This window comes from Aedes albopictus, chromosome 2 (genome assembly GCF_035046485.1).
Source record: "Aedes albopictus strain Foshan chromosome 2, AalbF5, whole genome shotgun sequence".
NCBI lineage: Eukaryota > Metazoa > Arthropoda > Insecta > Diptera > Culicidae > Aedes > Aedes albopictus.
Window position 1 is genome coordinate 145,974,414 of NC_085137.1, and position 24,917 is coordinate 145,999,330.

A 24,917-nucleotide genomic window follows, 5' to 3' on the forward strand; every position below is an offset into this window, starting at 1 on the left:
AAACAGTTTTTCTGGTGCATTATGCAAACTTTTTCCCACGGAATACTAGTTAGTGATATGGGGTATGCACTTTGTCTCAGTTTGGATGTAATGATAAATGGAAGAGGAAGACAAATTGATGAGTGAATATGCAGTTTCTTTCCCTGAAATGCTGTAAATAACGTTGTAGAATGACGTAGGTTTTGTTTCAAAATTCGTTTTAGTTTAGATAGCAATACCATAAAGTATTTGTGCACTCTCAATAATACAATAATAACCAAACTTGTTCCACAACAGAATGTAATATTGAAATGTTATTTAAGGGCTGCATACCAATTGCTTGGTCATAACAAAATAAGATTATCCAACAAAACATGTTATGGAAACGTAATGCCTTGATAATTCAATAATAACAAAACAAGATATAAAAACAGGTTTTGTGATTTCGTAGATATTAATTTGATATTCCCCTCTGCTCGGGTTCTTGGGCATAGAATATTGATATTTTTTCGCCCAAATGCCCACGCGGCCTATTGCTTGAGGGAACGATGCGCCGCGGATTTTTCTCCTTTTACCTGGTTCTTATGGGAGAATAAAATTGTTGCGTTCCTCAAGCAGGGATAGGGTGCGACTCAAAACTCTTTGCGTGCCGCACACTCTGCTACGAGACAGCACAACAAACTAGAAGGAGACGAGTACGCGCAATCGGTTGTGTGTTGCTCGCTTGCTTTGCCGCGCGCTGGAGCTCTCCTGTCTCTCACGCTGCACTCTCTCGGTGCTTGTCTCCGTGCTTTTCACTTGGCTTGATACTACGCATGATTGCAAAAATTTCGAATCAAACGACCCATCACTTATCAACCCTTGACAAGCTTAACAACTTTGCCGAAAACACAAACTCTTCAATTAATTTATTAATTGATTTTTTCTGTTTGGAGACAAGCGCAGTCCCAAGCACCGTGCATTACTCCCTGCGCCGTAGAGCTAGTGCTGCGATTGTCTCTCGCACAATTACGAAAGCTCTCACTCATACGTCTCTTGTCTCTCGGCAAAACGGGAGACGAGCACTTGCGATTGTGTGAAGCACACGCTTTTTTCGCACCGCACGGTGCATGCCGCCAATCCCTGTCCTCAAGCGCGGTACGTCATTAACACACAGCAAGGCCGCATTAAACATTTGGAATACGCCACGCCGGTGTTTCGTATAGAAAGGATCTGACAATAGTTCGTGCCAGCCACACGATATACACATGCAAAATGGTCACTAGCAGAGGAAGCTCTCAGTTAATAACTATGTAAGTGCTCATAGAAGACTAAGCTGAGAAGCAGACTTTGTCCCAGTGGCGACGCAACGCCAAGAAGAAGAATACGCCACTTTTTACTGAAATTAATCTACAATAGCCATTACATAATGTTGGTAACGTGTTGAAAAATTCAACAAAATTTAATTTTCAATGGGGATAAAATTGCTATAGACTGATTTTCTAGTGAGTTCCTAACACAGACTTCAATTTCGTGCACCAACCCACAGACGCAAGGAAATTTACCATATAGTGTCTTTACTCTGATTGTTGTTTTAGCTGAATAGATACACGTTTAGGGTAAACAGGTATAATATGCCCCCCCTAAGCAGAAATAGCAATATATCTAAAATTGGCGACTTATTTCATCTATTGTCCACTGCAAATCGTTGTTTCTAAAGTCAGTGAAGTGTTGCATGAGAACTTTACCTCTGGATGGGAGGCTATGGAAGCTTTGGAACGTTTTCCGAAAACGTTCCAAAATTTACCTTATCAAAACAAACGGGGCAATACGCCCCATCAAAAGAAAAACGTCCAGCCCCGTGATAAAACTGTACCAGTGGATAATTCTACCACATGCTTATCCTAGGAGGGCCTTTTAACAAGTGTTTAACTGCATAAAAGTTGCAAAATAACATAAGCGAACAGAACTAGCTTCGTTTACAATGAAGCCAGCTTGCAAGAGGTAAAATATTACGTCAAAAGCCTCGATTTCACACTTTTTGATATTTTTATTGCTTTTCTATACCAATCAACTAACGGACCAGCTTGATGACAATTAATCATCAATATTTAAGATTTCCAATCGATCCCGCAGGCAAAAAGCGCTTGAATCGCTAGAAAATGAAGGGGGGGCGTTTTGCCCCGGTGGGGCGTATTATACCCTTTTACCCTACTTCATCTGTAAGCCCCAAATTCTTTATTAGGCGTTAAAAATTAGTCCTACGTCAACACTGCGGTTATGTCTCAGACATTACACACTCCTAGTTTTATCTATTTGATTGGGTATGATGTTTTGATAATGCAGGAATACAAGCTAACATAAAAATAGACAAGACTATCCCCCCCGTTCGTCAAAGTTTGAGACGCATTCCATTTCCCCTGGAAGAGATGACTTTGCTTAAGTTGAGAGAATTAGAAAAGCAGGACATTATAGAGCGAGTCACTGAAGCATCTGAATGGGTATCTCCAATGCTAGTAAAACGTAAAAGCATTAACGAAGTCAGGATTATAGTAGACCTTCGCGAGGCGAATAAGGCTGTAGTCCGTGAGGTTCATCCACTTCCAACACTAGAACAAATAACGAGGAAGATCGGCGGGAATGTAATATTCACAAAGCTAGACATAAAGCAAACTTTCCACCAAGTTGAACTTAAAGAGGAATGTCGCTATATAACCACGTTTATCAGCCCAATTGGTTTGATGCGTTACAAGAGATTGATGTTTGGGTTATCCGCGGCCCCTGAGTTATTTCAAAAGGTCATGGAAACCATATTAGCTGATATTCCATGGTTAATAGTATTTACTGGAAAAACTTGTAATTAGAAGGCACGAAATGTTGCTAATTGGCAAATTGAGAGATGAAATTTGTGAAAAAAATCGCGTTCTGGTGGGATTCGAACCCACGACTCCGTATTCGCTAGACCGGCGCTTTAACCAACTAAGCCACAGAACAGGTAATGGTTCTGCGGAATAGAAAGCCAAACTGACTCCGAAGCCGCACCATGAACACTCCTATTTCACAAACTCATCTCTCTTTTCGGCTTAGATGCCAATCCACAACACACTCCTGTTTGTGCCCACTTGTTGGGATTGGCATCTAAGCCGAAAAGAGAGATGAGTTTGTGAAATAGGAGTGTTCATGGTGCGGCTTCGGAGTCAGTTTGGCTTTCTATTCCGCCGAACCATTACCTGTTCTGTGGCTTAGTTGGTTAAAGCGCCGGTCTAGCGAATACGGAGTCGTGGGTTCGAATCCCACCAGAACGCGATTTTTTTCACAAATTTCATCTCTCAATTTGCCAATTAGCAACATTTCGTGCCTTCTAATTACAAGTTTTTCCAGTATGTTTCAGACATACCAGCTAACCTGGTAAAAAGCCAGTAAAATGGGCAATATGTATCATTGTTAATAGTATTTATTGACGATATCCTCATTCCGGCAAAAGATGAGGAAGAGCTAGCCCACAGAACAAAAATGGCACACACGCGCTTACAAAAATACAACGTTTTGCTGAACACATCTAAAGTAGAAGCAGCTGTCAGAGAAACAGATTTCCTTGGATATATCTCGGGTCAAGGAATATCTGTAGCACAAGATAAGCTTGAAGCCATCAGGAAATTGCAACCACCAAAATCTGCGGAAGAAGTTAGGAGTTTCTTGGGTTTAGTTAACTTCGTTCACCGATATGTTCTAGATATGGCAACTATCACCTACCCACTGAATCTACTGACAAGAAAGGGTACAAAGTTCAGTTGGAATAACACGCACCAAAAAGCATTCATGGAAATCAAAGAAATTTTACTAAAGGAGGAAACTTTAGGGTACTTTGATGTTAATGATGATACTTTCGTGATCGCTGATGGTAGTCCCGTAGGCTTGGGCGCAGTTCTTGTCCAAAAGAATGCGTCAGGAAATTTCCGCATAATTTGCTACGCTTCAAAAACCCTTACGCCGACTGAACAAAAATACGCCCAAACAGAACGCGAAGCGTTGTCTTTAGTTTGGGTCTGTGAAAAGTTTCATCATTATCTATACGGAAAATGTTTCACTCTAATCACCGATCATAAGCCATTGATCGTTATTTTCGGAGACCGTCTGAAACCATCACCTCGCATTGAACGCTGGAAGCTAAGACTAATGTCCTATGATTTCAAAATCATGTACCGCCCAGGAAAGAATAATATTGCTGACCCCCTCTCAAGGCTATGTCAGTCGTGTCCCGATACTGGTCCTAGTTTCGATGAAGAATGCGAAAGGATAATAAGATTAGTTGGTGTTGATAGCTGCCCTATTGCACTATCAGTAGAGGAAATTAAGATTATAACACAAGATGATTCGGAACTAGAAGAGCTCATGAAATGGCTACCGTATAGTTCTAGGCGCTGGCCGAAGACATTGGTAAGAAAATTTTGGTTTTATTTTAGTATAGTATAGTATTTTAGTAGAGTTTCATCTATTTAATAATTCATATTTCCTATATTAGATGAGATATAAAGCATTACAGATAGCCTTTCCAGTAATGGTGTCTTTGTTTACAAAGATCAGAGGATTGTGATCCCTAGAAGTCTACAGAAACGTACACTGGAATTGGCGCACGAGCCGCATCTTGGGATCACAGCCATGAAACGTCGATTACGAACAAAGGTTTGGTGGTCAAGAATGGATGACATGGTAGAACAGTTTGTGAGAAATTGTCACGGGTGTGTTCTTGTATCAGATCCCGATACTCACCCAATCACAAGATCCGAAATGCCTGGTAAACCGTGGGAGAAAATAGCTATTGATTTCATGGAAATACCGAGCGGAGTTCATATACTAGTTGCTACCGATTACTATTCAAGATTTGTTGAAATTGCTATACTTTCATCAATGACTGCTTCGGTAACAATTAGGAAACTCCGCGAAATATTTGCTCGTTTTGGATACCCAGAGGAGATAGTGTGCGATAATGGGCAACCATTTTCTTCTCAAGAATTTCGAAGTTTCTGCAAAACTAACTGTATCAATATTCAACACACCGTTCCATATGCTGCCTTTCAAAACGGCCTAGTGGAACGACAAAACAGAACACTCCTCAAAACCATAAAAATAAGCGCAACCAGAAGAAATGATGTGAAATCTAAAGAACCATACCAAATGTATCCTGAGCAAAAACCCCGTATCTACAGGAGAAGAACATGCTGACAATATTGAAGATACCAGCAACGACGATGGACCACGGCCGAAGCGTGCCAGAACGAAACCAATGTACTTGAACGATTATGATTTAAATGAAATTGGAATTTGCAAATAATACTTAAAGAATTGAGATTGATAATAAAATGAAGGGAGGGATGTAGGATCTAGTAATCATAGAAATTAATGTAATGGGAATAAACGTCATTCAGTACTAAACCATCGGCCTCGTCACTACAAGTAGTTCTCTTGTAGAAGCAAACGTTACATGTTTTATACTTTTAAAAGCAGTACTGGCAATCTTGGTTTGTGTTAGACTACTTTTAAAAGTATGTTCAAACTTTAAAACATTTTCAAACAAGCTTTTTAATCAAATTTTTGATTTTGTTGATATGGGGTAACATTGATCATGTCAGTAAACAATGTTCGTTTGTGTTGAAAACACCCTTATTAACTAAATTCGGGGTCCTTGATTTAGAATATGTCGTCCAAATTCTTACAGCTTACATACTTTTTAAGTTATTTTAGGATTAAAATCCTATAAACCAAGAATAACGCCTAAAGGTAGGCAATTACTTAAGAAGACTAATCTTAATAAACCGTCAATTAAATTGAAAAGGAGCACTTTCATAAAAGTTTTGTTGATGAAATTTAACTCTGACATGTCATGTTTAGTTAATACAATGATTTCGAACCTCAAATGTATCTAGATTTCATGACAGAACATGAATGCTTCAGAATGTATCTCAATGCGTTGCGAAACACAATTGAGAAAAATCGATTTATTTCTATGTTCATTGAGTCGATTTTCATGAGTTTCATATCATTTGGTAGCAGTAACAGTAACAGATTACGTAAAACCATTGGTGAGCAAAAACAGATTCAATAAAAATTGTTTGTTGGATCATTTCATCGGCTAAGCCGATCAAAGTTACCCCGCTGATCGATGATACCTCGTTTTACGGTACCGTATAATAAGCTTTAACATTGAATTGCCAAGTTTTCGCATTTTATTTTGTGTTTTCCAGTTGTTTTAAACTCTTCCGATTCTATACAAAACGAGATTCAGGTGAATTTCATGAAAACGAAGGTGGAATGAATGTTTTGGGTTGTGTTGGGGTAAGAAGGACCGCCTTGAGGGTGTGTAGGACGGACAGTGTTGGATTTAGTTAGCGCCATGAGAACCACACTAAACCCACACATTATTCACAAATTGAAATCTAAGGAGTACAAAAATGATTGGATAAGCCGTGTTAAGCACATCATATTGATTTTTTGTATAATAATTCATTATATTGGAATTTTCACAAAATTTCAACAGCTTGAAATTAAATACCAGAGCATTGCATACTGTTAGGCGTTTATCAGGGTACGTAGGTTCCTGTTCTGTTCCAATTTACAAAATTGAATTCAATTTGTAAAAAAATGTTTCGTTAAGAGATTCAAAACCAAATTTGGATTCTATTATGATTGATCTACCGAAAACAAACGGCAATAACCATCGTTTAACACAAATAATGGCTTATTAGCTAATTTTCCAAACGTGTCCGTCTTACCCACTCTACCGGTCCGTTTCAACCGCACAGCTGAAAAACATAACTTTGGAGATCACTTTTTAATTACCGTAATCCGGGGTATCATTGATCAGCGGGGTAACATTGATCGGCTTGACCCACCTCATGAAATGTTCAAACAAGCATTTTACATTGAATCAGTTCCTGCTATGGAATGGTATATCGTAATCTGCTATCATTTAGCTATTAAATGACATGCAATTTATGAAAATTGAATTTCATAAACATTGAATTAAATCGATTTTTCTATACCTGTGATTCGTAACGCAATGAGATACATTGTCAAACATTCATGCATGGCATGAATACTAGATACAATATGAGGTTCGAAATCACTGTATTACTTCAATATGATATCCTAGAGTTGGATTAATTAAACGAAACTTTTATGAAAATGCTATTTTTCAGTAAAATATACGATTTATTAAAAGTCGGCTATCAATTCCTTACGCCATTGCCTACCTTTAGGCGTTATTCGTGGTTTAGAGGATTTTAATCCTAAAATAACTTAAAAAGTAAATAATTTGTAAGAATTTGGACAACATATTCGCGATCAGCGACCCCGAATTTAGAAAGTAAGGGTATTTCCAACACAAATGCACATTGATCACTGACATGATCAATGTTACCCCAAATCAACACATTAAAAAAAAAAAAAACAAGTGTAGAATTAGCATAAGTTAAAATACACATAAAAAAAAATAAAAAAAACATTAAAAAATTAGATTAAAAAACCTATTTAAACATGTTTTAAAGTTTTGCAAAATTTTTCGAATAGCTTAACACATACTCAGAGAACCAGTACTTGTTTTAAAAATATAAAACATGTATCGGTTGCTTTAACAAGAGAATTATTCAAGAAATATAGAAAATTCTGATCAATGTTACTCCGGATTACGGTACCCTAAAAGTCACGGAAAATCAAATTTAATTGCAAAATCGGTTTGCACACTGTAAAGTACCTTAGTTTAAGTAAATTTTATGGGAATAAAATTTAAATTACCGCATTGTTAAACTGTCAAAATTGAGTGTTTCCTAAGCATAAAAAAAGCTATAAAATACAAACAGAACAGCAGATTACTGCAGTCACCACGTTGCGAAACAACATCATTCACAAATGTTATCATAGCATATTCACGTTGTTCCTTAAAGTTTGTTGATTATGTTGATTATGTAAGAATGTCGGGGCCCGTGGCGTAGTGGTCCACACGTTCGCTTCATAAGCGGATGGTCATGGGTTCGATCCCAGCCCCGGCACTTGCAATTTTTCGTCAGTTGCTCTTCCCCCCGAGAGCAGCTGACACCTGACCCTCTTCGAAGCATATGCTCCAACGGACCCGGAAACTTGGATATCGGCGAACCGCAACTCATAATGGACGACCCCCAATTGGACTGGAAAAGGAACAACAGCCACACATCAGCATCATCGTGCTCATCATTCTACTGTGGATAGGGTAGAAAAGTGAAAGCAGCACCTGGTGCCTTCGATACAGTTGAATTAGAATAGTATACATGTAGGCGCTGTACAATGTGTAAGTGCAGCGTCCTATTGGAATCGCTCACGTAGTGTCCTAGTGGACAAAGGAGCTGTAAATTAGGTTAAGTGATTAAGAATAAAAAATAGCAAGAATTTCTTTTGCACCGATTCTATGCGTTCTTCATCAGTTTTCATAAATGGGAACCAAACAATACTACAATATTCAAGAACCGATCTCACATAAGAAATAAAGAAAAGACAATTCACACCGTCTTCAACCAGAGGCTGCACAGACTGAACACATTACATACATTAGACAACGGACAACACACAGAACACCCAGTGGCCCAGTGATGAATTTTTCGTTAGACGAAAAGTTTTCACCGACCGGAGCGGGAATCGAACCCACACTCCGAGGCTTACGATACGCCTAGATGACTGACGCCCCTAACCGCACGGCCACAAAGCCCACTGTTTTTTTTTTTTTTTCTTTTTTAAATTTTTTAATCTAATAGGGAAATACAAAATTATCTGAATACAAAGGGTAAGAAATTCAAAGAAAAGAAAAGGAAATGAGATACCTTGTTGGAGTTCATTGTTAAGGTATGAGAATGCTTTCCAGGTGTCGAATATGTCGACAGGATCAACAAATGCGTATCACTAGCGACGAAGGTGCGGTAGGTGTAAACCTTGACGCTTACTCAGAAGAGTAGGTCCACCTCATGGGGCGCTCAGGGGTCGGAAAGAGGGTTCCGATGATCTGCTTGGCTCGGGCCTTGCTTTCGCCTTTCTCTAGGCATTTCCACCAGTGTGGATGATCGCGACAGGCGCACAGTGGGATCATTCTGAAAAAAGACGATCAAAACCTCTAAGAGCCGTTAGTTGACATTTTAGCATATAGGTGTCTTTGGAAGATATGTTCAGAAAAATCTTCTCTATTTTTATGCATATTCACTGTATGGTAAAACTGTAGGGTAAACCCGAGCAAAAAAATATTTTTTCAAAATATTTTTTTAGAGGGTAGATGTCTTCAGCAAAGTTGTAGAACAAGTAATTTCAAGTAACTTTGCTGAAGACACCATATAGCTTGGACTTCATTTTTAGGGAGAAAATATAAATGTTTGAAAAACAACCTCAAAATCAGTTTTTTGAACTTTTCCATGATTATATCGTAAAATTTCAACGTGATATGTTCTACAAGTTTGTAGATACTACTAGAATACACTATCTTGCCGAAGACACCAACTCTGTAAAATTGAAAATTGCTCCAGTAAACCAATTTTTTTGAAATTTTTTCACTATTTTCACTATTGAATATTTTTTGAATAGGCACTTTTTGGCAGCCGTGCTATCAAAATTTCAATGCTTTATCATGTCCAGAATAGACCAAAAGTGACTTAACAATCGGGTCTGATAAGGCACTTTGTTTTCTGATGCTATTTTAATAGTAATTTTTCAAAGAAAATATTCACAAATTTCATACAAATCATTTAATACAAACTGAAAACTCACGAAAACTTTTCGACATTAATATTTGTTAATCAAAATAGTATTCTTGTTGAAATAGTCTACATTTCTAACACTGTGGTTGAAATATCGCTTTTTAAATTTTTAGATAAGTTAAAAACTCACTTTTTTGCGTAGGCACTTTTTGGCAGCCGTGCTGTCAAAATTTCTATGGTTCATTATGTCCAGAATAGATCAAAATTGACATAACAATCGGGTCTGATAAGGCACTTTGATATCTGAAGCTATTTTAATAGTAATTTTCAAAGAAAATATTCACAAGTCTCATACAACCTTTCGATATTATTTTTATCGAAATCTACGAAATCTTTCTCAAAAAGGCACAAAACCTTTTTATCTTTTCAAAAAATCGTTATAATGTAAACTTAAAACTAAAGGCTCCTCCGGAAAAGTATCCATAATCGAGCCGTGATCTTGATGCGGATTTGTCAAGGGATGAACTAAGGTAATATGTCTACGACGAAGGAATTTTGAAAATCATGGACAGGAATCGACCTAACGGACGCAGTTCTTGAAAACTGGAAAAAATAAATTTTAAAGAGTATCAAACAGCATAACCAATTTCAATAAAATATCTGTGAAGAATTTTCATCATGACGTAAGATTTACAACCTAGAATGCTCTAACAGATACTGGCCATTTCAATGTGATGTAACAATGTTTCACTCGTTTTATTTTATTTTTTTTATTTTCAACACAAAACTTGCAGAGGCATTCATTATATTTTCGCCTTTTTAGTTTTTTAACCGAAGTTATAATGTTAACATAGCAAATGAAAAAAAATGTGTGTCATTGTTTTAGTTGATTGATTAATATATGTATTTTAACATAAACAAATGTATTGGGAACTACAATAAAATTAAATTAAAAAAACAGTTTTTAATTGGTATTAAACACTCATCTAAAATTTAAAAAGCGCTATTTTTTGTCGGGTATTCAATGTAAAGTCAACCACAGTGTTAGACATGTAGACTATTTCAACAAGAATACTATTTGGATTAACAAATATTAATGTCGAAAAGTTTTCGTGAGTTTTCAGTTTGTATTAAATGATTTGTATGAAATTTGTGAATATTTTCTTTGAAAAATTACTATTAAAATAGCATCAGAAAACAAAGTGCCTTATCAGACCCGATTGTTAAGTCACTTTTGGTCTATTCTGGACATGATAAAGCATTGAAATTTTGATAGCACGGCTGCCAAAAAGTGCCTATTCAAAAAATATTCAATAGTGAAAATAGTGAAAAAATTTCAAAAAAATTGGTTTACTGAAGCAATTTTCAATTTTACAGAGTTGGTGTCTTCGGCAAGATAGTGTATTCCAGTAGTACCTACAAACTTGTAGAACATATCACGTTGAAATTTTACGATATAATCATGGAAAAGTTCAAAAAACTGATTTTGAGGTTGTTTTTCAAACATTCATATTTTCTCCCTAAAAATGAAGTCCAAGCTATACGGTGTCTTCAGCAAAGTTACTTGAAATTACTTGTTCTACAACTTTGCTGAAGACATCTACCCTCTAAAAAAATATTTTGAAAAAATATTTTTTTGCTCGGGTTCACCCTACAGTTTTACCATACAGTGAATATGCATAAAAATAGAGACGATATTTCTGAACACATCTTCTAAAGACACCTATATGCTAAAATGTCATCTAACGGCTCTTAGAGGTTTTGATCGTCTTTTTTCAGAATGATCCCACTGTGAGGCGTCCTCAAGGGCTACTGGAGGATGGGCAAAGATGGGGGCCAGCAGTCCAACTCTCTTTCCCATGAAGAGAGATATCGGAGGTTTTTGCGGGAGTCCCTCAATCTGGGTGACTTTACCTCCTTGAACACGAATGACGATCTTATGAAGTCGATATGCCCCGTCGACCCCCATAGTTTGCACTTGGGAGGGCAGGGTGGGGGTGGCAGCTTTGGCTTTCATCCTCTCCAAGAAAGGACCCACTGACGCGAACGGATCAACCTCAGACTCTGGAGCAGCCCGGCTCTTCCGGGGAACCTGGAAGACAGAGGATCCGATGGACTCCGACACCACGGTGGGCGCTTTCGACTGGAACGGCATCCGCATTACCGCGTCACTCATCTTGACTGCCAAGTTCTCCACCAATTTCACCGATTGGGCAATTGAAGCGGACGCATTTCCCACCTGTGTTGCCAGCGAAGCCATCTGGGTGTCATGATAGCGTTGGTTCTTGTCCATTTCGTGACATCGCATTTGGAGATTATCCACCATCAAGCCCAGGGTCTCCTCCACTTTCTTCAGATTGTCGGAGACTCCAAGAGAGGTCCCCTCTGAGAGGCCCATTACTCGGTTATAGAATTCCCCCACAGAACACGGCATGATAGACACCAAGATCTTGGAGATCTTGTAGGAATGCCGAGATGTGAGGTCCTTTACCACCGGCTCGCAATCTCTCCAGACTTTCGCTGCGTCCTTATCATGAAGTCTCATGCCGGCCTGGACTACTCTGTTCACGTAGGTGTCGAATCCCTCCACGACACTCTGGGAATTCGACATAAGATTGGCAAGATGCAAAGATGCCGCCTTAGCGTCTGCGGATTGCTCAGCCGAGACGCGTCCGGACCCCCTCCGAGACGCCTTTGGGATAACTCCCCCCGAGGATACAGGCTTGTCTAAGGGCCCCAAAGAAGTGTCCGAGGTCTTGAGCTCCACCCCCAGGGCACCCTTCACACTCTTCTTAGGTTGTTCTACGCTTGACTTCTTCCGGTTTGCCGCATGGGAAGCATCCAGCAGAGATAGGAATGCCTCCGGCACTAATACTGCGGTTTCGTCGACATCATTAACAGGAGGCAATTCCGCCAAGTTAGCTGCTTCGTTGAGCAACTCTTCTGCCTCGTTGGCGACTGAGAATGTCCTCTTCTGGATCTCCTGGAGGTCTCTCTCCCTTTGCTGATCCTCCGGAGTAAGATCTTTCTTGGTACGAAGTTTTGATCCCTTTGACGACATTGTTCTGATTATTGAACGAAACAGGATGACGATTAGAAAAATAAATTATACGCTTCGATAACTTTCCGCTCACTTATATTTGTCTTTTTGTATGATGTTTTGATAGTGTATGGATCGTGAAAGTTTATACCTACTGCTAAATCGCTTTATAAGCCCCAGCATGTTGGTTGCTTTAATGCAGCCAAAACATAGCGGATCGCTGTACAAGCGATAAACCGTGCAAATGTTTAAGAAAATACTATACAGGTCGGACTCGATTATCCGGGGATTCGATTAACCGGGGGCCCGATCATCCGGGGCTCGATTATCCGGCAAAAATAGCTCGATTATCCGGGGAAAAGTTTGTTTTAGCTTTGTTTACAAATTTTTAGACTACCATATGTCAAAAAACGTGATAAACATCACATACAACACCTGTAAATAGGATTTAGCCTATTAGAAAATTGTTTTTATTTTTTCACATTTTTCAGCTAAAAATTGCATTTTCAAAAAACATGGTTATAATAATACCAGACGCTGAGTTTAGGTACTACAACGTCATGTATGTTAGTTTCTATGTTCAACAAACAGTTTTTGATTGAAGAACATCAAAAATAAAAGAAAAGAAGCATGGCTCGATTATCCGGGTAATTCGATTATCCGGGGTGAAATAATTTTGGAGTCACCCGGATAATCGAGTCCGACCTGTAATAAAAATAATCGATTACCAGGAATAATCGATTAATTATAGCCGATTAATCGAATCGGTAATCGCCATGGCAAAACATAATCGATTACAGACTAATCGATTATTTGAAATTTTGCGACATCACTGCCCGATCGGGACTCATCCCAACCGCCGGTATGACATAGTGAAATCTGCATTGAAATAGTTTAAACCTAAATGATGTGGCCAGAATCTGGCCTGACCTTGCACAATGAATGTCCCCGTATATTGGGAATAGCCTATATCCTAGGCTTATATCACTCTGCGAATAGTATCTAATTGTCCAATTTTCCTGCCTCCAAAGGGTACAATTTCAAACACACTATTTAGGTGTAGAACATTTGCGATGCCTTCTCTCTTGTAATGTTCGTACGTATATCATATTAATGAGGATTTGGAAATAAATAATTCGACCTGCCCATTTACTTTACATAAAATGTATAAAGTAGGTACTCCTTATTCACTCGGGTTTGTAAGGATACAGCTCTGCATATTGTGTGTGTGTGATGAAATATATTCCACAGGTGCCTTGCAATTATAGTCCATCTAAAATAATTAAAAAAGCAATTAGCAGCATAAAATACATAAAAAATACAATTTTGGCTACGAAGAATTCACAGCTTCCAAACAAACTCCGTGAAAATTTTTGACATTCAAATAAACAAGCATATATTCACGGGGGTGAATCTTCGTTACGAAAAGCACTGCTCGTTTGATAGTTTACCACTAGCGAACCTAGTGGTGGAAGTCAAGCTTTAGTCTACAGCGAGCATAGGAAGGCGGCGTAGCACGCTTTGATGATTTTTAATTTCCCCATGGAAATTCATTTCAATCTAGTTCTCCAAGTGACAATTTAATGCCTTCCACCTCGAAACTTCAAATTTGTTCGAAGATACACATCTGTTCTGTGATATATTCCCGCCTTCTAAGACCAAATGACCAAACTATAGAATCGGTCGGCAAGAATTGTCAAAATCGAATCACCCCTCATAGTTTTATAGCCAGCGTTAAAAGCTGGATAAACTTTGAACAAGAGAAACATTTTGAAATCATGGGGGGATTAATCATGTTTACCTTTTTCAAACAGCGTCGCGACGGCGTGTTTGGCAATCGCGTCGACAGTGACGGCGGCATGAAAATTAAACACTCGTGTTGCACTCGTGCGTGTTTTCAAATCGAGCGTCAAAAGTGTGTTGTTGTGTGTTAGCTAGCTTGAAAAATAAAATCGTTCCTATTCGCAGCCCCCAGGTTAGGAGTTGACTGAGGTATAGCAGCAAGTGCCCAAAATAGGTCCCCCTGCCCAAATGGTCCTAGACCCTATCCACAAGGGGAACAGGGCAAAAGATATATTTTGTGTACACTCTTAAAAAAATAGGAATTTACACGTGACGTAAACCATCAACGTACGTAAACATCTCATGACTGTATGGCAAATTTGACTCAATTTTACATCCATCATGTAAGTTCGAGTTGCTTGCATAAGATTTCAACAAACCTATCTGACCAGATAGGTAGAAACAGTTTTACATTTATCGTTTGTCTTACAACTCGGTGATACAGCCGAGAGGTATAGTAGGTATGCTTCTCAATCAGCGGACTAGACTAGTACGAATCCAGTTCATTATTTTACCTACATATGTTTTATCTCTCGCTTCGGCTCTAGCGATTGCTAGCTCAACTTTATTTGTGATAGAAAACGTAAATTTGTGTCAAACGGGCCGCTCCTTTTATGTGCATCCAAGTGAACTCAAATTTACATGTTTTTTTCTAAGAGTGTAGTATATGTCCTACTGTGATGTCCTATACATTTAGAACGTCACGCGAATTTTGGGAATTTTCGACCCCGCCTCACCCCTTTGTACGGCTTTTTCGTATACTTAATACATAACTTGTCACATTTTCCAAAACAACCTCTCCCCCTATGAGCGTGACGTACTTTATGGATGCCCCTTACGCATTTGTAGTCTTCCATTAAAAGTGTTGAATGTAATGTTGCTTTGTAGTGTTTCAATATTTTTTTCGTAACAGGTTCGCACCTCGCTCGTCACACTCGTTGCACGGGTGTGTGGGTCATGTCGGAGAGCAACTGTTCTGTGCTCGTTATGGTTGTGCTATGCTCCGACCGTGCGTTCCCTCTCAAAAACTTTCGACAGTTATTATCACACGTCGAAATCCAACGCCGCGGCTCAACATCAAGTGGCTGCGGAACGTATGTAGAAGTGGCTCGAGACTACACGCAGCTGTTTGCAATGGCCCTACCAACGGAAGAGCATCTTGGTGCAGATATCCGCCATAGGTTATACCTCGACTGCAGCACTAGGCTTCGCGATTCCGAATGACATAAACGACTTGTATGACGGTGAATGTGAACAGTTGAAAAACGAAAAGGATGCAGCATGGGTACGAGGGCAAATGAGGCACGTTATAGACAGGCGCGGAACATACAAAACTCAGTCATCCGAAGGAAGAAGCGCCAGCGAAAGTTCTACGAGAAGTTGAACCGCTCACGCAGAGGCTTAGTGCCAAAAGCCGACATGTGTCGAGATAATCACGGGAATATCCTCACGAGCAAGCGTGAGGTGGTGGAAAGGTGGCGGCAGCATAACGATGAGCACCTCAATGGCAACGTTATAAGCACCGAAGGTGGTATGGTAACGGATCTACACTGAACGGAAACCCCCGCCCAAGATCGACTGAGAGGCGATACGATCGCGCCCCTTAACGACATTCGGTCGGAAACCGTATGGTCCACCGACCGAATGATGTCATCCTAAAATCGGATGACAGCGATATGGAAATGGAATGTCGACCATATGGTCGAGCAACCTTGTTTTTTAGCGATTGATATCAATCATATATCCACTTCCCTTCTCAAAAATGATTTGCTTAGTGGCGCGAACACCCATTTCAAAAATGTGTCATGTTAAAAATAAGACATGCAACACAATTCGTCAATGTCGCGGGTATAACGAACAAGGAACTTGTTACGCTATCGATGAATAAATTTGGTGCATCTCTGTTTCCTTCGCTCTGCAACTAATATTCATTCACATAGCGTGCGTCGACTCATACGCGAATAAGATGGTCGTCATCCGCTTTTTAGGATGATTGCCGTATGACTGATTCGTCATTCGAAAACACGATTTTGCTAATTTGGACTGGATGGTCGGACAAATCAGTCGATTTCGGGATGGGGTTTTCGTTCAGTGTAGGAGTACGTGCGTACACTGAACGGAAACCTCCGCCCGAAAACGACTGAGAAGCAATTCGATCGCGCCCCTTAACGACACTCGGTCGGAAACCGTATGGATCACCGACCGAATGATGTCATCCTAAAATTGGATGACAAACATGTGAAAATTGAATGCCGACCATATGGTCGCTAAACGTATTTCGACTGTATGGTTGATACTCGAAGAGATGGCTTTCCAGTCTTGACAAAAATAAAAATACTGCTATTTTATCTTGTCCGACGTTTCGGTCCGTTTGGGACCTTCTTCTGGGACTCTAAAAGATTATTTATTACATCCATTAGAAAATTTTTAAAAACAAAAAACTTTACAATTTTTACCGATTTTTACAGATTTTTCGTCCAGTGTTGTTCTGTGGAACGTCTAAATGTCATCGGTTCTGAGTTTCTATTAAAAGGCAAATTATGAAAAAACTTTCAATCTCCACACAAAATTCTCTCCGTGTACTTACTCCCTCGCAAAAGCGGACGGTTTCGGTGTAACCGTAATGCTATGTTCAGACTACGCCGTTGTATCATGATACAAGCGGTTTTCGTGATACAAGGCCAATATCATGTTTCTGGAACGTGATATTGCCATACATTTTTGACACCTCCAATATCACCTTCCCGAACGTGATATTCTGAATATCACGATACAACTGCTCGAAATTGCTGCTCGAATGTCGATTTTCTGGCAACCCTGGCGGGAATTTGACAGAAATGTCATTTGGAAAAGTTTGTTTTTATTGTTGTTTTCCTTGACCGAAATCAGGAGGATTGTGCTCCAAAAGCAGCAAAAATATTTCATTTTCTGCAAAACTCTTCCGCTGCGGTTATTCCGGAAAATCAGACAGCAGGTGATGGACCCGTGAATATTGCTTCGGATTAATGGAAGCTCCAGTGGTGGCCACAACGAAAGGCCCTGTGAGTGTGGAAAATTGCAATGGGAAGGAAGGAATTACTGTGGCCCGGATAGTACGATGGACTGTCACACATCGCGACACGATCATCAGAACATCGCAATTGCCGGAGGAACTTCTTCTAGAACCCACATTTCAACTTCAAGCACTTCCCCGCACAGCAACGGAGCGCTGCGATAATGTTCTGCGGCCAGAGTTCAATTTCGCAAAAGTATATCAGCAGTCAGCACCCAGATAGAATTCCAAACAGCATTTTCGGGTAAGTTGAACGACGTCCCCGCAAGTTAACTGACGATAACCGCCGTTGTTTTCTCCAACAGCATCTCCGTCTTCGAGAGCGAATCGTTTGGTGAAATTATCAGCCGTATGAGAGGCATTCCGTGATGGTGACGCGTGCCTGTGGCTAGTAGATTACCAAGCAGCAAAAAGCAAACCAATTGGTGGAATATTAGTTAACTATCCGGAAGATGTCCACCTATCTAACTACCCACTAATCCTAGTTATGTGTGTTTGTGTTGTGTGCGTACCTAGTTAAAAAAGCCACAAATAAGTGTGATATGAAGAAAAAACTTAATGTACCAAGCAGAATTCCAAATAAACTTTTTTATTCGCTTTTGTTTACGTGAATTATTCTACACATTCGATCAGGAACTACTGCAAATATGCAATGATTCTTCTTGTGATTTCTCTAGCAAGTCTAAAAAGAGCATCTGTGAATTTTTCCAGAAGGAGCTCCTGGAGGAATCCTCAGAGGGAACTCCTGGAGGAATCACCAGAGAAAACTTCTGAAGAAACCTGTGGAGCAATCCCCCGAGGAAACTCCTAGTTGGAATACGTTGATAAAACTTCTGGTAGAATTCTCAGCAGAAACTCCTGGAGGGAACTCCCGGAGGAATTGCCACAGGGAACTCCCGCAGGAATTCCTAGAAGGAATTCTTGGAGAAGTTTTCATAGGGAATCTTGGATCATGGATAAACATTGAATCTTTGGAGAATTCTTGGAAGAAGTCATTGAGATTTCTAGATAGCTCTTTAAGTGAATTCCTGACAAAGTCTTTGGAGGAATCCATGGAAGAACTCCTGGAGAAAGCCTTGGAAAAATGTCTCGAATCCTAATATTTTGAAGAGAATAATCGTGGAAGAATCTTTGAAAGATTTTCTCAAAGAACCCTTGGAGAAGTTCTTGTAGGATTTTTTATTGTAAATTTTAAGAAGTAGGTAATCAAAGAATTCCTTTATAAACTCATTCAAGTTTTCCTCAATATATACATTCAGGAATTTTTTCACGGGTTCCTTGAAAAAATTCCTCAAGGATTACTTTAAAAACTCCTTGAAAGATTCCTTCCGGAATTTTTTCGAGAGTTTCTTTAAAAACTTTTCAAGGATTATTTTAGAAATTTTTTCAAGAATTCCTTCAAGGATTCCTTCTCGAGTTCCTTTAATAACTCCTTCAAGGAATTTTTAAGGAGTAGGATTCCTTCACGAATTCCTTTAATAATAACTTCAAGGATTTCTTGAGGAGTTCCTTCAAGGATTCCTTTAGAAATTAATTCAAAGATTTCTTCAGGAATTTATTCAAAGATTCCTCCAGAAATTCCTTCAAGGATTCCTCCACATATTTCAGCAAGGATTCCTCCAGGAATTCCTTCAAGGATTTCTCCAGAAATTCCTTCAAAGATTTCTTCAGGCATTCCTTCAAGAATTTCTCAAGGAATTCCTTCAAGTATTCCTCTAGGAATTCCTTTAAAGAATTCTTCATGAATTCCTTCAAAGATTCTTCCAGCAATTTCTTCAAAGATTCCTCTAGAATTCACTCAGTGATTCCTTCAGGAATTCTTTCCAGGATTCCTTCATAAATTCCTTATGGAATTCTTTCACGAATTCCTCCATGAACTCTGTCAATGATTTCTTCGGATATACCTTTAAGGATTTTTCTAGGAATTCCTTCAAGGATTCCTCTAGGAATTCCTTCAAGGATTTCTCAAGCAATTCCTTCAAAGATTCATCCAGCAAATCCTTCAAGGATTCCTCTAGGAATTCCTTCGAGGATTTATTCAGGAATAATTTCAAGGATTCCTCCAGGAGTTCCTTCAAAGATTCCTCCAGAAATTCTTTCAATGATTCTTGCAGGGCTTCAAGGATTCATCCAGCAAATCCTTCAAGGATTCCTCCAGGAATTCCTTCGAGGATTTATTCAGGAATAATTTCAAGGATTCCTCCAAGAGTTCCTTCAAAGATTCCTCCAGAAATTCTTTCAATGATTCTTGCAGGACTTCCTTCTAGGATTCTTGCAGAAATTTCTTCAAGGATTCATCCAGAAATTCCTTCAAGGACTCCTCCAGAAATTCCTTCAAGGATTTTTCCAGATATTCCAGCAAGGATCCCTCCAGGAATTCCTTAAAGGATTCCTCCGGGAATTTCTCCAACGATTCCCCAAGAAATTCCTTCAAGGAACTTCCAGAAACTTCTTCAAGGATGCCTCCCGAAATTGCTTCAAGGATTCCTTAAGGAATTCTTTCTAAGATTCTTTCAAAATTTTCTCTAAAGATTCCTCTAGGTATTCCTTCAAGGATTTCTCCGGAAATTCCTTCAAAGATTTCTTCAGGAATTCCTTCAAGGATTTCACCAAGAATTCCATCAAGGATTCCTCCAGAAATTTCTTCAAGGATTCCTTTATAAACCCTTTCAAGGTTTCCTTAATAAATTCCTTTTGGAATTCTTTCACGGATTCCTCCATGAACTCTTTCAATGATTTCTTCGGATATTTCTTCAAGGATTTTTCAAGGAATTTCTGCAAAGAATCCTCCAATAATTCCTTCCAGAAATTCCTCCAGGAATTCCTTTGAGGATTTCTCAAGGAATTCCTTCAAAGATTCCTCCAGAAAATCTTACAAGGATTCCTCCATGAATTCCTTCGAGGATTTATTCAGCAATTCTTTCAAGGATTCCTCCAGGAGTTTCTTCAAAGATTTCTCCAGAAATTCTTTCAATGATTCTTGCAGGACTTCCTTGTAGGATTCTTGCAAAAATTCCTTCAAGGATTCATCCAGAAGTTCCTTCAAGGATTCCTCCAGAAATTCTTTCAAGGATTCTTCCAGATATTCCAGCAAGGATCCCTCCAGGAATTCCTCAAAGGATTCCTCCCGAAATTCCTACAAGGATTCCTCCAGGAATTCCTTCGGAAGTTCTTTCAAGGATTCTTCCAGGAATTCCAAGGAATTCCTTCAAGGATTCATCAAGAAATTCCTTCTAGGGTTTCTCCAGATATTCCGTCAAGGATTCCTCCAGGAATTCCTTCAACGATTCCTCCAGGAATTCCTTCAATGATTTCTTCAGAAATTCCTTCTAGGATTTCTCTAGGAATTCTCCAAGGATTCCTCCAGGAATTCCTCCAACGATTCCCCCAAAAAAATCCTTCAAGGATTCCTCCAGAAAGTTCTCCATAGATTCCTCCAGGAATTTCTTCATGGATTCCTCCAGGAATTCCTACAAGGATTTCAACAGGAATTCCTTCAAAGATTTCTTCAGGAATTCCTTCAAGGATTCCTCCAGGAATTCTGTTTAGGATTCCTCCAGGAAATTCTTCAAGGATTCCTTAAAGAATTTTCTCTGAGATTCCTCCAGAAATTCCTCAAAATTTTCCCAAGGATCCCTCCAGGAATTCCTTCAAGAATTTCTCCAGGAATTCTTCAGGAATTCCTTCAAGGATTTCTTCTGGACTTCCTTCAAGGATTCTCCAGGAATTCCTTCAAGAATTTCTTCAGGAACTCCTTCAAGAATTTGAAGAATTCCTTCAGGGATTTATCAAGGAATTTTTTCAAGGATTCTTCCAGTATTTTTGTCAAGGATTCCTCCAGCAATTCCTTTAAGGATTTCTCAAGGAATTCCTTCAAGGATTCCTCCAGAAATTCCTTCATAGGTTTCTCTAGGAATTTCTCCGATCATCTCCTGGAAGTTCTTCCTGGATTCCCTGCAACGATTCCTCTAGGAATTCCTTCCAGGATTCCTCCATAAATTCCTTCGAAGATTTATTCAGGAATCCCTTCAAGGATTTTTCCAGGAATTCCTTCGAAGATTACTTCAGGATATCCTTTAAGAATTCCATAACGAATCCTTTTCAAGTTTCCTCCAGGAATTCCTTCAAGTGGTTCCTTCAAGGATTCCTCCATGATTTTTTAAAGATTTTCTTCAGGAATTCATTCAAGAATTCCTTTAGAAATTCATACAAGAATTCCTTTAGAAATTCCTTTAAGGGTCTTTTAGAAACTTTCTGAAGAAATCCTTAAGGGAATTACTGAGGCTATCCTTGTAGGAATTTCTAAAGAAACCCTTGAGAGCTTTCTTAAAGGAATCCTTGAAGGAATTCCTGAAGGAATATTTGAAGGAGTCCTTAAAGAAACTCCTGAAAAATAAAAATAAATATCTAAATATAAAAACTTAATTCCTGAAGGACTCGTCGAAGGAATTCCTGAAGGAATTTTTAACTGAACTCCAGAAGTAATATTTGAATTAATTTCTGATAAATGTCTTCTCTAAATTCTTGGAGAAATCCTCGAAGGAATTCCTGAAAAAATCTTCGGAGGAATTCCTGGAAGAATCTTTGAAGGACTTTCTGAAGGAATCCTTGGAGGAATTCCTGGAGAAATCCTCGAAGGAATTCCAGGAGGAATCTTTGAAGGAATTTCTTGAGGAATCCTAGAAAGAATTCCTGGTGGAATCCTTGAAGGAATCCCTGAAAAAATCCTCGAAGGAATTCCTGGAGGAATCCTTGAAGGAATTCTCGAAGAAATCCTTGATGGAATTCTTGAAAAAAACCCTGAAGGCAATTCCTGAAGGAATTTGTAAAGGAATTCTTGGGGGAATTCATAAAGATATCTTTAAAGAAATTACTGTATCCTTGTAGAAATTTCTGAAAGAATCATTGAAGGCACTCACTCCCAAATAAATCTGGAAGGCATTCCTAAAGCAATCCTTGAATGAACTTATACAGTAAGGACCCAATTTTGTCAGCCACATTTTGCGGCAATCTTTTTGCTCTCATTATCTTACGGTCACATTTTAGGCAATTGATACAGGGATAAAAAGTTTGAAAAACTGTTTAAGTTTTTGAAGAGAGCAAAAAATGTGTTCCGAAAAGGGGCTGACAAAATCGGGTCACTTATGTAATGGAATCCTTAGCAGAACTGCTGAAAGAATCCTGAATGAATCCTCGGAAGAATTCCTAAAGGAATCCCTAAAAGAATTCCTATAGAAATCCTTCAGGGCATTCCTGGAGAAATCTTTGAATGAATTTTCAAAAGAATTCATGAATGAATTCTTGATGGAATTTCTGAAGGAATCCTTGAAAGAATTCCTGAAGGAGTCCTTGAAGGAATTCTTGAATGAATCCTTGAAGGAATTCCTTAAGGAATCGTAGAAGGAATTCCTGAAGAAATTTTTGAAGGAATCCTCGAAAGAATTCCTGAATGAATCATTGAAGGTATTCTTGAAGGCACTCCTACAGAATTTCTTAAAGGAATTCCAAAAGCATTTCTTGAATGAATTTATAGTCCTTAACAGAACTGCTGAAGGAACCCTGAAGGAATCCTGGAGAAAATCCTGAAGGAATCCCTGAAATAATCCCTGAAGGAAACCTATAAGGAATTCCTAGAGAAATTCTTGAAGGAATTTCCAAAAGAATTCATGGATTAATCCTTGATGGGGTATCTGAAGAAATTCCTGAAGAAATCTTGAAGAATTCCTTGAAGGAACCTTTGAGTAAATTCCTTGAAGGAATTCCTGAAGGAATCCTTGAAGGAATTTCTGAAGGAATCCTTGAAGGAATTTCTGAAAGAATTGCTGAAGGAATCCTTGAAGGAATTTCTCGAAGGAATTCCTAAAGAAATCCTTGAAGGAATTCCTAAAGGCATCCTTGAAAAAAAATTATAAAGGAATCCTTAGCAAAACTGCTGGAGGAATTCTAAAGGAATCCTAGAAGGCAACCTCGAAAGATATCGTAAAAGAAACCTTGAAGGTATTCCTGAAGGAATCCTATAAGAAATCTTGGAAGGAATTTGATGGAAAATATTGATGGAATTCCTGGATGTCTCCTTGAAAAAAAATCTAAAAGAATCCTTGAAGGAATTCCTAGAGAAAACCTAGAAACAATTCTCGAAGGAACTCCTGAAAGAATTAATGAAGGAATTCTTGAAAGAAGTCCTTAAGGAATCCTTTAAATCCGTGAAAAGATCCTTGAAGGAATTTCTGAATTGATTCTTTAAGGAATCCCCAGAGGAAACTTCTGGAGAAATCTTCAAAGGGAGCTTCTGGAGGAATTCCCAGAGTGAACTCCTGGAGTAATATCCAGAAAGTGATCCTGGCGGAATCCACAGAACGAATTTCTAGCGCAATTTTCAGATGGAACATCTGGAGGAATCCCCATAGAGAACTTCTAGAGGAATCCGCAGAGGGAACTTCAAGAAAAAAAAATCCAGAGGGAACTCCTGGGGGAATCTTCAGAGATTTTTTTTGGAGGAACGCCCAGAGAAAACTCTCGCAGGAATCCAGAGAGGGAACTCCTGGAAGAATCCCCAGCAAAAACTTCTGGATGAGCGCCCAGAGGTAACACCTTGAAGAATCCCCAGAGGAAACTCCTGGATGAATCCCCGGAAGGAATTCCTGCAGGAATCCCTAGGAGGCCCGCTAGAAGTCCTCGCCAGATTGAATTCCCAGAAAAATTTTCAAATTGATCGCTGTGTGAATCTGCAGAGGGAACTCGGAAGAAATCTCCGAAAACAAGTTCGTGGAGGAAACCCCGGAAAGGATTCCTGGAAAAATCTTCGGGAATTCCTGGAGGTATCTCTGGAGCTGCTAAATAAATCTCCAAGCGAAATTGCTGGGGGCAGCACCGAAGGATTTCTTCCCGTGAGTAATTCCTTGATAAATCTTTGGAATTAATTCCTGGGAGAATGCTGGAATTAATTACTAGAGGAATCCCAAGAGGGTACTCCTGAAAGATTCACCGAAGATTGAGGAGTCTCTGAAAGGAACCCTCATAGCTATTCCTTGTAGGATTCTCAAAAGGAAACTCCTGCAGGATTTGCCAGATAAAAATCGTCGAGAAATTGTTAAATGGATTCCTTGCATAATCTGCAGAGGGAATTTTCAGAGCACTACGAAATTTTGGAGGGTACTCCAAAGTGAATTGCCAGAGGAAGCATATAAAAAAGAACACATCCAACAAGGATTCCGGTAGCTTGATCCGAAGCTTCATGCGAATACCTTTTTTTTGGCCACAGTAGTATTCATTCAGTTGTAAGACATTCTAGGCGTCTCAGAGCAGTTAAATGTCCACA

General features: G+C 39.1%; 1 long non-coding RNA gene across 1 annotated transcript; it reads left to right on the forward strand.

Annotated features, from left to right (window-relative positions):
* The first annotated feature begins 17,164 nt into the window (after positions 1 to 17,164).
* LOC115258644 (uncharacterized) lies at positions 17,165 to 18,211 on the forward strand. The gene is made up of 2 exons (XR_003893727.2): positions 17,165 to 17,843; positions 17,905 to 18,211. It is a non-coding gene; the product is annotated as an uncharacterized LOC115258644 (long non-coding RNA).
* Positions 18,212 to 24,917: the final 6,706 nt, after the last annotated feature.